Consider the following 11,066-nt stretch of genomic DNA (forward strand, 5'->3'; position numbering starts at 1 on the left):
CTCCACTATCTCCCAGGACCTGAAGTGGACATCCAACATCAGGACCATCATCAAGAAGGTAAGCAGAGAATGTACTTCCTGCGCCAACTCAGGAAGTTTGACCTGTCCCAGGAGCTGCTCATATAGTTCTACAGAGGAATCATTGAGTCTGTTCTCTGCACCTCCATCACTGTCTGATTTGGCTCAGCAACCAAACAGGACAAGTACAGACTTCAGCGAACAGTCAGGACTGCAGAAAAGGTCATTGGTGCAAGCCTGCCCTCCATGGAGGACCTGTACATCGCACGGGTCAAAAGGAGGGTGGAGAGGATTTCTGTAGACCCCTCACACCCCGGACACAATCTGTTTGAACTTCTCCTCTCTGGACGGCGTTACAGGTCACTGTGCACCAAGACAACCAGGCACAGGGACAGTTTCTTCCCCCTGGCTGTCACTCTGACGAACACTTAACAAATGACCATATGATTGGACAATAAACCTCAGTGCAATACTTGTGTATATATATTGTACAAATTATACAGACTCGTACAGGTCTCTAGTATTCCGTTTTAAGTACTCTATTTTTATCCTTATTTATCTCATTTCAAAGAACATTCCTTTATTGTCTGCATTGTTACTGTCTGTTTATACTGCTTATTCTGCATTGTTTGCTCTTTCTGTTGCATGTAAATACTGCATATTTTTGTTATATTTTACAGCCTTATGCTGGTTTACTGTTTACATTGAGAGCCAATGTACCAGAGTCAAATTCCTCATGTGTCCAACACACCTGGCCAATAAAGCTGATTCTGATTCTGATTCTGATCCTGTGGGACTTCCAGATACAAACTGACAAACTGGTAATGGCCAACCAACCGGACATAGTAGTGGTGGACAAACAGAAGAAGAAGGCCGTAGTGATAGATGTAGCAATCCCAAGAGATAGCAACATCAGGAAGAAGGAACACGAGAAGCTTGAGAAATACCAAGGGCTGAAAGAACAGCTAAAAAAGATGTGGAAGGTGAATGCACAAGTGGTCCCCGTGGTAATAGGAACATTGGGGCTGTGACCCCCAAACTGGGAGAGTGGCTCCAACAGATCCCAGGAACAACATCTGAGATCTCTGTCCTGAAGAGTGCAGTCCTAGGAACAACTGAGATACTGCGAAGGACCCTCAAGCTCCCAGGCCTCTGGTAGAGGACTCGCGCTTGAAGGAAGGAATACAAGACTGCCCCAAAGTGGGGCGAGTGGTGGATTTTTATATATATAGATAGATAGATAGATAGATAGATATACACACACACACACATTTACATACAGTATATAAAAGAATTAATAGTGACACTGAACAGCAAATTCTGAATGAACTGACAAAATTCTTAGTCGGGTACAGGCCTACTGATTTCTTCAATCAATATTACAAATGTTAAGTTCACTACCACAGGACTTCTGATAAATCAGGTGTTGCTGATTGCTAAGGTAAAATATAACCCCCACCCCCCACCGCCAGACAGTAACCTCCTGACATGAACACATTGTCAGATTGTATAATGAAGTGAAAACAAACCGGAAATTCAGTTTGATTATGAGGTCAATTCATTTCATTGTTCGAGAATTGGTTCAAGTTATATTAATGTCAAGTAATGTTACACCCAGCTTTAATGACAAGAAGAAATGAAACTGAACTCAAACGTATCCAATAGAAATTGCTCTTGTCCCACAAGGTCATGCTAACAGCAGTCACTGAGCTCCACCACTCTGTCTACAGCTGAAATTTCTCCTGAGGCCAGATGAAGCTAGAACTGCTGTTAGATATTTTTAGTCAGATAGATATTGGATAGATACTTTATGTATTAAAAATGTTAGTGGAGAGAGGATGTCTAGTTAGACTGTTAAATGCTTGGGCCTGTATATGAGTTGCTGCAGGGTATATCTGGTCAAGGCCACCAGAGAGAAGAGTTGATGACTGTCAGCAGACAGGATGTTCAATATTATTATTATGACGTGTATAACTGTAGCCTTAGCCATAATATGTTCTTATGTTTAAGTCACGACATGTACTAGAGGTCGTGAGAATGTTTTTAGCTACTGTTAGGTTATTTTTTAGTTAGATAGATATTCAGAGATTTGTTGTCTATGAATGTTTAGTGCAGACTGCAGGCACGTCAAGGTTACAGGAAAACTGCTGTTAGTGTCAACTGTAATGCTAGTCTTAATATTTGTCTTAATGTGTAAGGTTATGTCCAATTGTTTTAGATACACACCACGAAAACAACAGTCACGCACCTTGACTTTTCCTCATGTTTTGGCTAAACGATAGAGCAGCTGCAAAGCTTGCTTATCGGGTGACGTCACGGTTCGACAGCCCAGAAAGGATTAATATTGTATAGCAATGCAACTGGTCTCTACACTGCTAAGCGTTCTTGGGCTTTAACCAGCATAAAATACAACACAGGAAAGACAAATGAGAAATGCAGAGTGTAGCAAAAAAAAGACATGAGAAGGAACAGGCAGTTATAGAGAACTGGGCAAGCAGCTGATAGGAAAAAAGGAGAACTCCAAAAACAAAGACAGAGGGGCACATGGCGAAAAAGTAACAGCTTCTGCTTCTGTCCTCTGCTCCAGTTTCTTTTATTAAGAATGCATTTATGTGCTCTAAGGTGACACTTGACCTGCAATGATATTTATCTGGACAGTGGGTTTAGCTAGAACTGCTTGCCTGCTAAAAGACTGGAACGTAAAATAGAGCGAACAGTTGGTAGATGTCCCATAGGTGCCAGATCTTTGTGATGTGTGAGGCCAGAAATAGATCTTCATCAAGTGTCCGCACAGTGAATCAAACCAGGCTCAATCACAAGTTCAGTCTGAGGACAGGAACAAAATTTAAAAAAGGTTACAGCAGATGATTTCGAGCCTAAATTGCTCAGAGTCGTACTCTGGGTATTAGAAAGGTTTGCACTGCACAAAATGACCATAATGTTCTAGTTAAGCTTTGTTGATCAGTGAATAAAACACTCAAAGCATTTGTGAAAAAAAAAATCTAATATATTTTTATTTCTAAAATGTTTAAGTAGTGACTTGTTGTTCAAAGGCACTAATAATGCAGCCTGTGGTGAGTTTCTGTGCAAATTTCTCATCTTCTATAACCTTTTTCTGTGCTGCATCTTTCGATTTCACTTTATCAATAGCAAAACAAGGTGAGAGAGAGAGAGAGTGAGGAGTAGAATGGGTGGCACATAAGAATTCAAAGCTTGTCTTGACCAATATACTTGAAGCCAGGAGGTGGGTGCAGACATCCATCCATCCATCCATTATCTATACCGCTTATTCCTGAATAACTGACATTGGAAGAGAGGCGAGGTACACCCTGGACAGGTCTAGGTGCAGACAGTGAATACTAAAATAAGGAACAGGTGTAAAGCTGTCTCACTGCTTTCCTTAGAAAGGGTACAATAAATATATTCTGGACAAAAATGCCTCTTGTAACGTTACCCTGATTTAATTTTTTCTTGCAATCATTTTCTTTTTCAGTGTTGGTAGCCAAGACCAATAACTAGGGGTGTGACGATACACTTAGCTCACAGGATGAGATGATACACAATACTGGGGTCACAAGAACGAGATGAGACAATTTACAGCTCCAGATTTACAGCAACACTAGAGTACTGTCAGTGACAGCTCTATTCTGATTCTCTGTTCAGCCTCTTGCTCTAAATGATGGCATATTAGGTTCTGGCCATCAAAAATAGTATTTGTCAAAACAATAACAGGTATTATGTGACTGTATTAAGGGTGTGACAAGATCTTGTGCACAAGATGTTATTAAAAAGTGATAATATTTTTCGTTGAGGAAAAAGCTGTCTCACAATATCATTACATAACAGAATCAGGACAGATGACAGAGTGCCACGATCTGCTCACATTAGCTCAACGCAACTCCCTGCTGTGTTTTAACACATGGGGCTGTGTTGGTCAGGGGGTGAGGAGATGCAGGGGGAGCGTTGTAGGTGTGTACAATGCGGCCACGCTGTGACAAATCTATGTGAGTGGCTTCATTCACGTTTGCAGCCCATGAGTTTCTGCCACATTCTGGTTAGCCTTGCTGCTGATGCAGCCTACTCTACCTTAGCACCAATTCTACCACCATTGTGTTGGCACTGATAAATAAAAACACAGTTTAACATCTATTGGTAACAAAAATGCATGGCCTGTCATTATTATTATTATTAACTGCACCCCAAATTCAACAGTGAACAGCAGTGAATGCTCATGCTAACAAGGTAAACAAGTGTCTTCTTCCCATGGGCGTCCACATCCTGATCTCCCCCCATACATAACTGCTCAATGCAGCACTTTTGCTGGATGATGTCACCATCCGGTGTGGTGCGGCGAGGATGAAAATAGCATAGAAGGTCACACACAGCTTCAATTAGAAGTTCGAAGTTCATGCAAAGTTCATGCAAAGTTATAAGGTCTGAAGACACTCATGTAACATCATACAGGAGAAAAGCCAGCCATTTGAGTTTGTGGCAAAACCTTTTACAGTGCCTGCATACCGTTGTCTTTTACGGCATATGATAATTCATACTCAGAAAGTAGAACTGGAGTGACTTTCATTACAAGTTGATTAGTTAAAACATTTCAAAATGCATCAGCATTGTTTTGCATTTTGTGACTTTAAGTTGAATAAAAGACTATTTTTTCCAGTTATATATTTATTCATTAAAAATTTCTTTAAAATAGAGTTAAAATATTGTGTCTCACATCGACAGACTGTACAACTTGTCATGTATATATGGAATACTGCCTTTTTTTTTTTTACTGGAGGTGGACTGCATCAAGTGGACTAACATCAGCACTGCTGCTTTCTCACACTGTGCTCCAGGAAACCACTGACCACTAAATGCCCAGTTTTTAAAAAATCAAGAACTGTTTAGATTCACTGTCAGTTATTGATACCCAGTCTGAATCATGGCTGATGTTCATATATTTCTCCATATTCTTTCCTGTTGGCAGCTCTTTCTATGCCTGCCATCTCCAGATTTCACTTCTTTTGCCTTAGCCACTTGCTTTATTTGCAGGATTTTTATTGTTCACACAAATAAATTATTGGCTTCTTTTTTAATGTAATTTTTAATTATGATTGATTTCAGCATATTGTGAACTCTATGATCTCAGTGTGCCCCAACTAAATGAACTTTCACTGAGAAAGTGAGCAGCTTAGTAGAAACCAAACCCTGTTTGGTTAGCAGTTTGGGGTTTCACTCCTGGTGTGCTTGTGGTTGTGTGTGTGTGTGTTTTTGTTCAATCCTTGTGGGGTCCAAATATCTACACAAAGATATTTTAAAGATAATCTGCCTAATAGACAACAACGAAGACATCCACATTACATGTCTTCTTCAGTGGAGGAGTATTTCACTATTTCTGTCATACTGTATCTGTCATTACATACATATGTCTGTGGAGACTAAAACATCTCTTCCTGTAGGTGTCAAAGATGGCACGTGCATGCACACACACACACACTCCAACAGCTGTTGTAACAGCAGGAAGCTGAACCAACTGCTTTGCTTGACAACAAGGGGTTCCTTGTGCAACAGAGGAGCCAAGTGATGAAGTGTAAGAAGGAAAGTGTTTGTCAAACAACAGCACAAATTGCCGATCCAGGATGTGACCCATGAAGCCACAACCATATACACTCTGCTGATGGATGTTACCACTTAAACTGAAATACAGATGCTGCTTCAATGTCACTGAAAAATTGTGATGCTTGAAAATTCTTCTTTTTAACCAAGTGCTCCAAGCTGTGACTTCTTTTCATACCTCCCTTTACAGGTTAAACTTACAGAGAGGGAATAGTTAAAAGAAGAGGTAAAAGAAAACAAAAAGAGAGTATGAACATGACACAAAAACATCAGCCTGGCTCTTGACAGCCAACTGCAAAAGTTAAAAGCTAAAAACAAAAAGGGATTCATCTAAACTGACTGACCACAGCCTCATCGAGAGTAAATAAAGTCACTTACAGAGCTAACAAACTTGTAATGTCATGTGACCAATGATGCTCCCAAGCTATCCAACACTGGTTTGTTGTTGAACATTCAGTAAATGTTGTGGGAGGAGTGTTAGCACATAGGAGAGTCTAAATTCAAAATGTCATGAATCTTACTGGTTCTACATTAGAGATGAAAGACACAATATACCACAGACTATCTGACATAGAGAAACAACAAACGTTGCTATTTCCTGCTCCTGCATGGAAATAACACTCAGAACAGCACAGGAACACATAAAGAACATGGAAGAAATCCCACAGACATGGTGGTGAGATGCTAAAGCTGGGAGACAGAAAGAGAAGATTGAGTCTGTCCATGAAGGTGGCTGTGATGTTGATTATGAGACTAAAGAGTTTGCTCGCTGTCACCAACTGATACTAACCAAGAAAACTGGCACTGCATTCTTCAGATTGGTTGGGAGCACAAATGTCTGTGAAACAGGAGTATAGGAATAATTTGTAGATTTGCCATCATTAATTGTAAAAATACCATCTTACTCAAATAAAACTTTACAACCAAGTGCACACTGTCAGCCCACTTAAAATGAATGATCTAAACCACTAGTTAGGAAGTGATAACTAAATTCAAACTGTTCATTTCAATGCCCACTGCAGTGCAGAGCAACTTCCTGGGTCTACTTACTATTTCATTCAAGCACATTTACAATACTGTGATTGATTATAACAGATATTTCTGATGTATATACTTTTGTTTCATCTTTCCTTTTTTGGGGTTTAACTGGACGGTACATAACCATAGTTGATAAGAACTAATTTGAAAATGTTTCACTAACCATTAAAAAGGCGCAAACATATCAGTGAAACTGAACATTACAAACATCAGAAAAAGTTGATGGAAAGAGCTCAGTGAGCCAAACCTCTGACCATTCAGCACAAAGAGCTGATCCTCACAGTCAACACTATGATGCTGAAGACCACTGGCAGGTGGTGTGTAAAGAATTTGTCTAGACCCAACCCTCTTCACTGAATCTGTATCTAGGCCAATTTGGAAATTTGCTTTGTCCATGAATGCGTCTCTTTGTGCAAAATGGTTTAAATTTTTTTCCGCATAACGTAAACCATAACCTGTTTGCCCCCATTCTCTTAGTAGATACACTGCTGTTCCTTAACATGCCAGTTCAGGCTACAGCCTTCTTTTCAATGTGGGCCTGTTTCCCCACACAGAATTCCATATGTTATGTGTAATTTTTAAAAAAAAATCATATAATTGTTCATGTTCTGGGACGCTGTCACTTTAAAATCTTTTTATTTTTCAAAATGTATCAAAAACAACAGAAGATTAGTATGCTTTATTTTCCAGAAATATGTCAATATTACATCCCTCTTTTACTTTGAGACACATTATTCAACAGGTTACAAAAAATAGCGCTGCTGGGAGAAATCCCAAACCATCCGCCACACGTTATCTAATGTCATGATGTAGATCCTCTCTCTCAAATGAGTTGTAATTTGGTCCCCCGTTGGGGCGGAGTCAAGAGCTACAGGATGTGAGCGACATGTGTAATAGCCAATACATTCACTTTCCCTGCGGTAATTAGCCAATCAGAAGCGTAATTTTCCAGAAGCCGACGGAGCATCTGTTTGTGCCAGATGGGTCGCGAGCGTCATGTGTGGGCGCGTTTATGTGACTGTACTCAGGATTGCTGTTTACGTGTAAAACCTGATGTAGCCCGTGTAATACGCGTGGTTTCCAGAACAAAGGGTAAACACAAACTAATTTAAATGTGTGTCAAACTGTGGTTATAGTTGCATAACCCAATTGGTTAGGATGAAAATTGTATTAAGTTATGTTAATGTTTTGGGGGAAGGCGAAAAATACTTAAATCAATTTCTTAGAGTCCTCTGACCAAGAGAAGTGAGTTCATAAATAAGCTATTGACACCAAACGCCAGAAGAGTTTCTGTGTAACAACATGCTAATTAGCAGCTGATGTTTTCCACAGTGATGCAAAAGTTGCCAACGACCAGAAAGAGCATCAGCGTGTGTGAAACACACTAACAGGAATTCACTAAACTGCTGAATTTCACCACCAACATACGTAATACGCCCATACTAGTCTGGGTAACTGGTGAAATAATTATAGCCCTGGGACACCGACAAAACGCCAAGCTACCCGAGGACGTGTAAACAGTTTGAATCTCGTGGCCGCGGTCTACCCGTCTTATGGAAAGACGTACAAGCATTCAATCCCCCAGACTACCAATGTAAACCTGTTCTGTTGCATAACATTTACTGAGCACCTCAGCGCACAGTGACACCACTTTACTCACCCCTCTTCTCGTCTTGAAACGTACAAGAAGCCGGTAAGGAAACAAGAAAGCCAAATTTACACCATACGTCGGACCATGCCGCCTTTATCCTGGCTGTCAGATAGACGTGTGTGCTAGAAATTTAAGTTATGAGCGTTACGGCACGTTGACGGCCCCGCGTTAACGCTCTTCAGACCAGAGGATAAAATAAACCCCCCTCGTTTAAACGACTTTAAGGAGAGCCGGCAGAGATGAAGGCGATTAAACTCACCTCTAAACGCCTGGTTGCACTGAGGATGTGTCCAACTGTGACCTCCTCCAGCTGGCAGCAGTACTTTATATATCCACAGCGAGTAAAAATAGAGCGTTTCACCTTCCAGTCCTCTGCGCCATTTACCGGACACGGTGTGTACAGCGTGTACAGGCTTCCCTGGTGGAGACTCCTCCGCCAGACTCCGACTGCCGGAGGAAAGGTACATACACTCAATATGGCTGACGAACTTACCGTACCGAGGCGTGGTGAGCTGAGTCCTGCAGATTCAGCCCCCTCCCTCACCCCGTGACTGACTCTGCAGAGCCGCCTTCTGCGGCGTGGAAACCAGGGGTCCCGAACATTATCATACCCCAGACGGAAACGTTTGATACCACAGAGGTCCGTTTGATAAATGTGACTGGTCACACTTTATATTGAGTAGTTCATCTCTGATAATATATTGAGTAGCATATATACAATGTGCCACTGCAAAGTTACTCGTCACAGTGTAATTAGATATTCAGTGTCTAAAGCTGATCTTTGGTTGGATTCAGGGTTAAACGTACATTGGAGTGTGAAGAGATGCAACAAATGACAAAAGGCAAAAAAGTCTCACTTTGCTGAATGTGGACTTTTATCATCTGATAGTTTAACACCGGTCCAAATATGGTGATATTCTATTTTAATATGTCTGGCCTTAGTAAAAACACCTGTGCAGTGCTTTGTAAAATGTACATTAAGTAAGAGCTGATGTTACTGTGGAGTAGGAATATACAGGAGGAGAGTGATGAGCATGGAGCTCTGTCATTTTGCCTTCCCCCAGGTTATCCGCCCTTCTGAAAATCACTCATCAATCACAACCATTCCAAATCAATCAAAAAACACTGTGAGTAAGTCAGCATTGTGAAATAAAATCATGAAACTGCAACCACAAAGGAAAAAAAAAATAAAAGAGGATTTCCAACTTTTAGCAAAATTCACTTAAGAGAAAGAGCAAAAATGTGTCCATCCTTTGGCTTTAGTCTTTCCTTATCAGCCAATTGTATTGATCAAAACCCTGCATGACAATCAGCTTTTAATTGGGAAAACCCGTCTCATGAGGACACAGAGAGCTGGTGAAGATATGTGATACTTCCATGTTAAAGTTCCTTTTTGTAACACGTGGACTTTTATGCATATACTTTTCAGCAGCAAAAGGTCAGTGACAACACAGCAAAGTGCTTTTATTCAAATATAATTACAGATCATGTTGTTGCCATCTGGAAATAAACCTGTGTCAACATCCTAGATGTTATATTTACAGTATATAACTCATAGGATTCCTTAAGAACTCAATATGAGGCTCAATAACCAGGCTATACTGTACATTAATGGACCTAATCCATGATATTTATATAACTGAGGTATTTGTTGTACCTTAGAGAATGATGTAAACCTTGCACAGACTTAATTCAGGAGTTTACCTGATAATTATTTCATGTTTTAATTTTGTAAATATTTATTTGGCGTAATAATTTTCACACTTTGATGTGGCATTTACATTTATTGAAAGAATAGCTACTTGAGATGTAGCATCTCATTTTCAAGGGTGTCCTGAAGACATAAATACACATACAAACAAAACATTATAAAACACACTATAAATACAGACAGCGGTCACTCACTCCCACCCTCACCCATAGACCTAATTTATTATGCAAAAATAATGTAGTTACAAAGAACTGATAACTCATCAAAGTATGCACAAATGTAAAGCATGAACAGGTTTTTTTAAGGTTAGGAAATAACACTAATCTGAAGCACCGGTAAGACCTAATGATCTTAGGAAAAAAGGAAGATTTTTCCACTCGGAACTAGCTTTGTATTGGAAGAACCTGTGTCCAACTTCTTTGAAAATCCTAGGGAAAAGAAAGAAGGTTATTGCATATTGTATGTCTGAATGGCTATGAAGATCTCTATAGAAACCAGAAACTGTTTCAAACAGGAAGGACAATTAAGTAATACCCCAAACAAATTCATTGTGTGTCCAACACACCTGACCAATAAAGCTGATTCTAATAAACACATTTGAAAATAAACTGAATTCATTGAAATTGCTTCTAGATTTGGGCTGCAAGCAATTAAGTGATTCATGCATTAAAAAGTGATGATTTCTATATAGACACCTCAAAACTAATCTACACAGAGAATTAGATAAGACAAATAAGGGGCCTGAGATAAGTGTCAGTGGTGTTTTGTTCAACAATCCCAGCATAATGAGTTATAGGTCAAGGGGTTAAGTGACAAGGTCAGAGCTAGTCTCTGAGTTGTACAGAGCAGCTACTCCAGAGCAGCAATGATATGGCATTTGTCTGTCATAACAAATGGATTCACTAAAAGGGGATGTTCAGTAAACAATATATTACCCACACTTGTCTCTCAAGTTTTCTGTCTAGGCTGTACACTGTCCACCTCCTGAAAAGGCTTTCCATTCATCGCTGCCTGTAAATGAAGGCTTTATGAAAATAGCTG

The 11,066-nt window shown here is 40.0% G+C and overlaps 1 protein-coding gene across 3 annotated transcripts in view; it reads right to left on the reverse strand.

Annotated features, from left to right (window-relative positions):
* LOC109970961 (radixin) overlaps nt 1-8,894 on the reverse strand; it is a 68,222-nt gene extending 59,328 nt beyond the window's left edge. Inside the window, exon 1 of one of the 3 annotated variants that reach the window (XM_020618929.1) lies at nt 8,808-8,894. The gene's annotated coding sequence lies outside the window, so the exon portion shown is untranslated. The other 2 variants (XM_020618927.1, XM_020618928.1) reach the window with 2 other exon arrangements.
* Nucleotides 8,895-11,066: the final 2,172 nt, after the last annotated feature.

Source organism: Monopterus albus, unplaced genomic scaffold (genome assembly GCF_001952655.1).
Source record: "Monopterus albus unplaced genomic scaffold, M_albus_1.0 scaffold211.1, whole genome shotgun sequence".
In the NCBI taxonomy this organism is placed as follows: domain Eukaryota; kingdom Metazoa; phylum Chordata; class Actinopteri; order Synbranchiformes; family Synbranchidae; genus Monopterus; species Monopterus albus.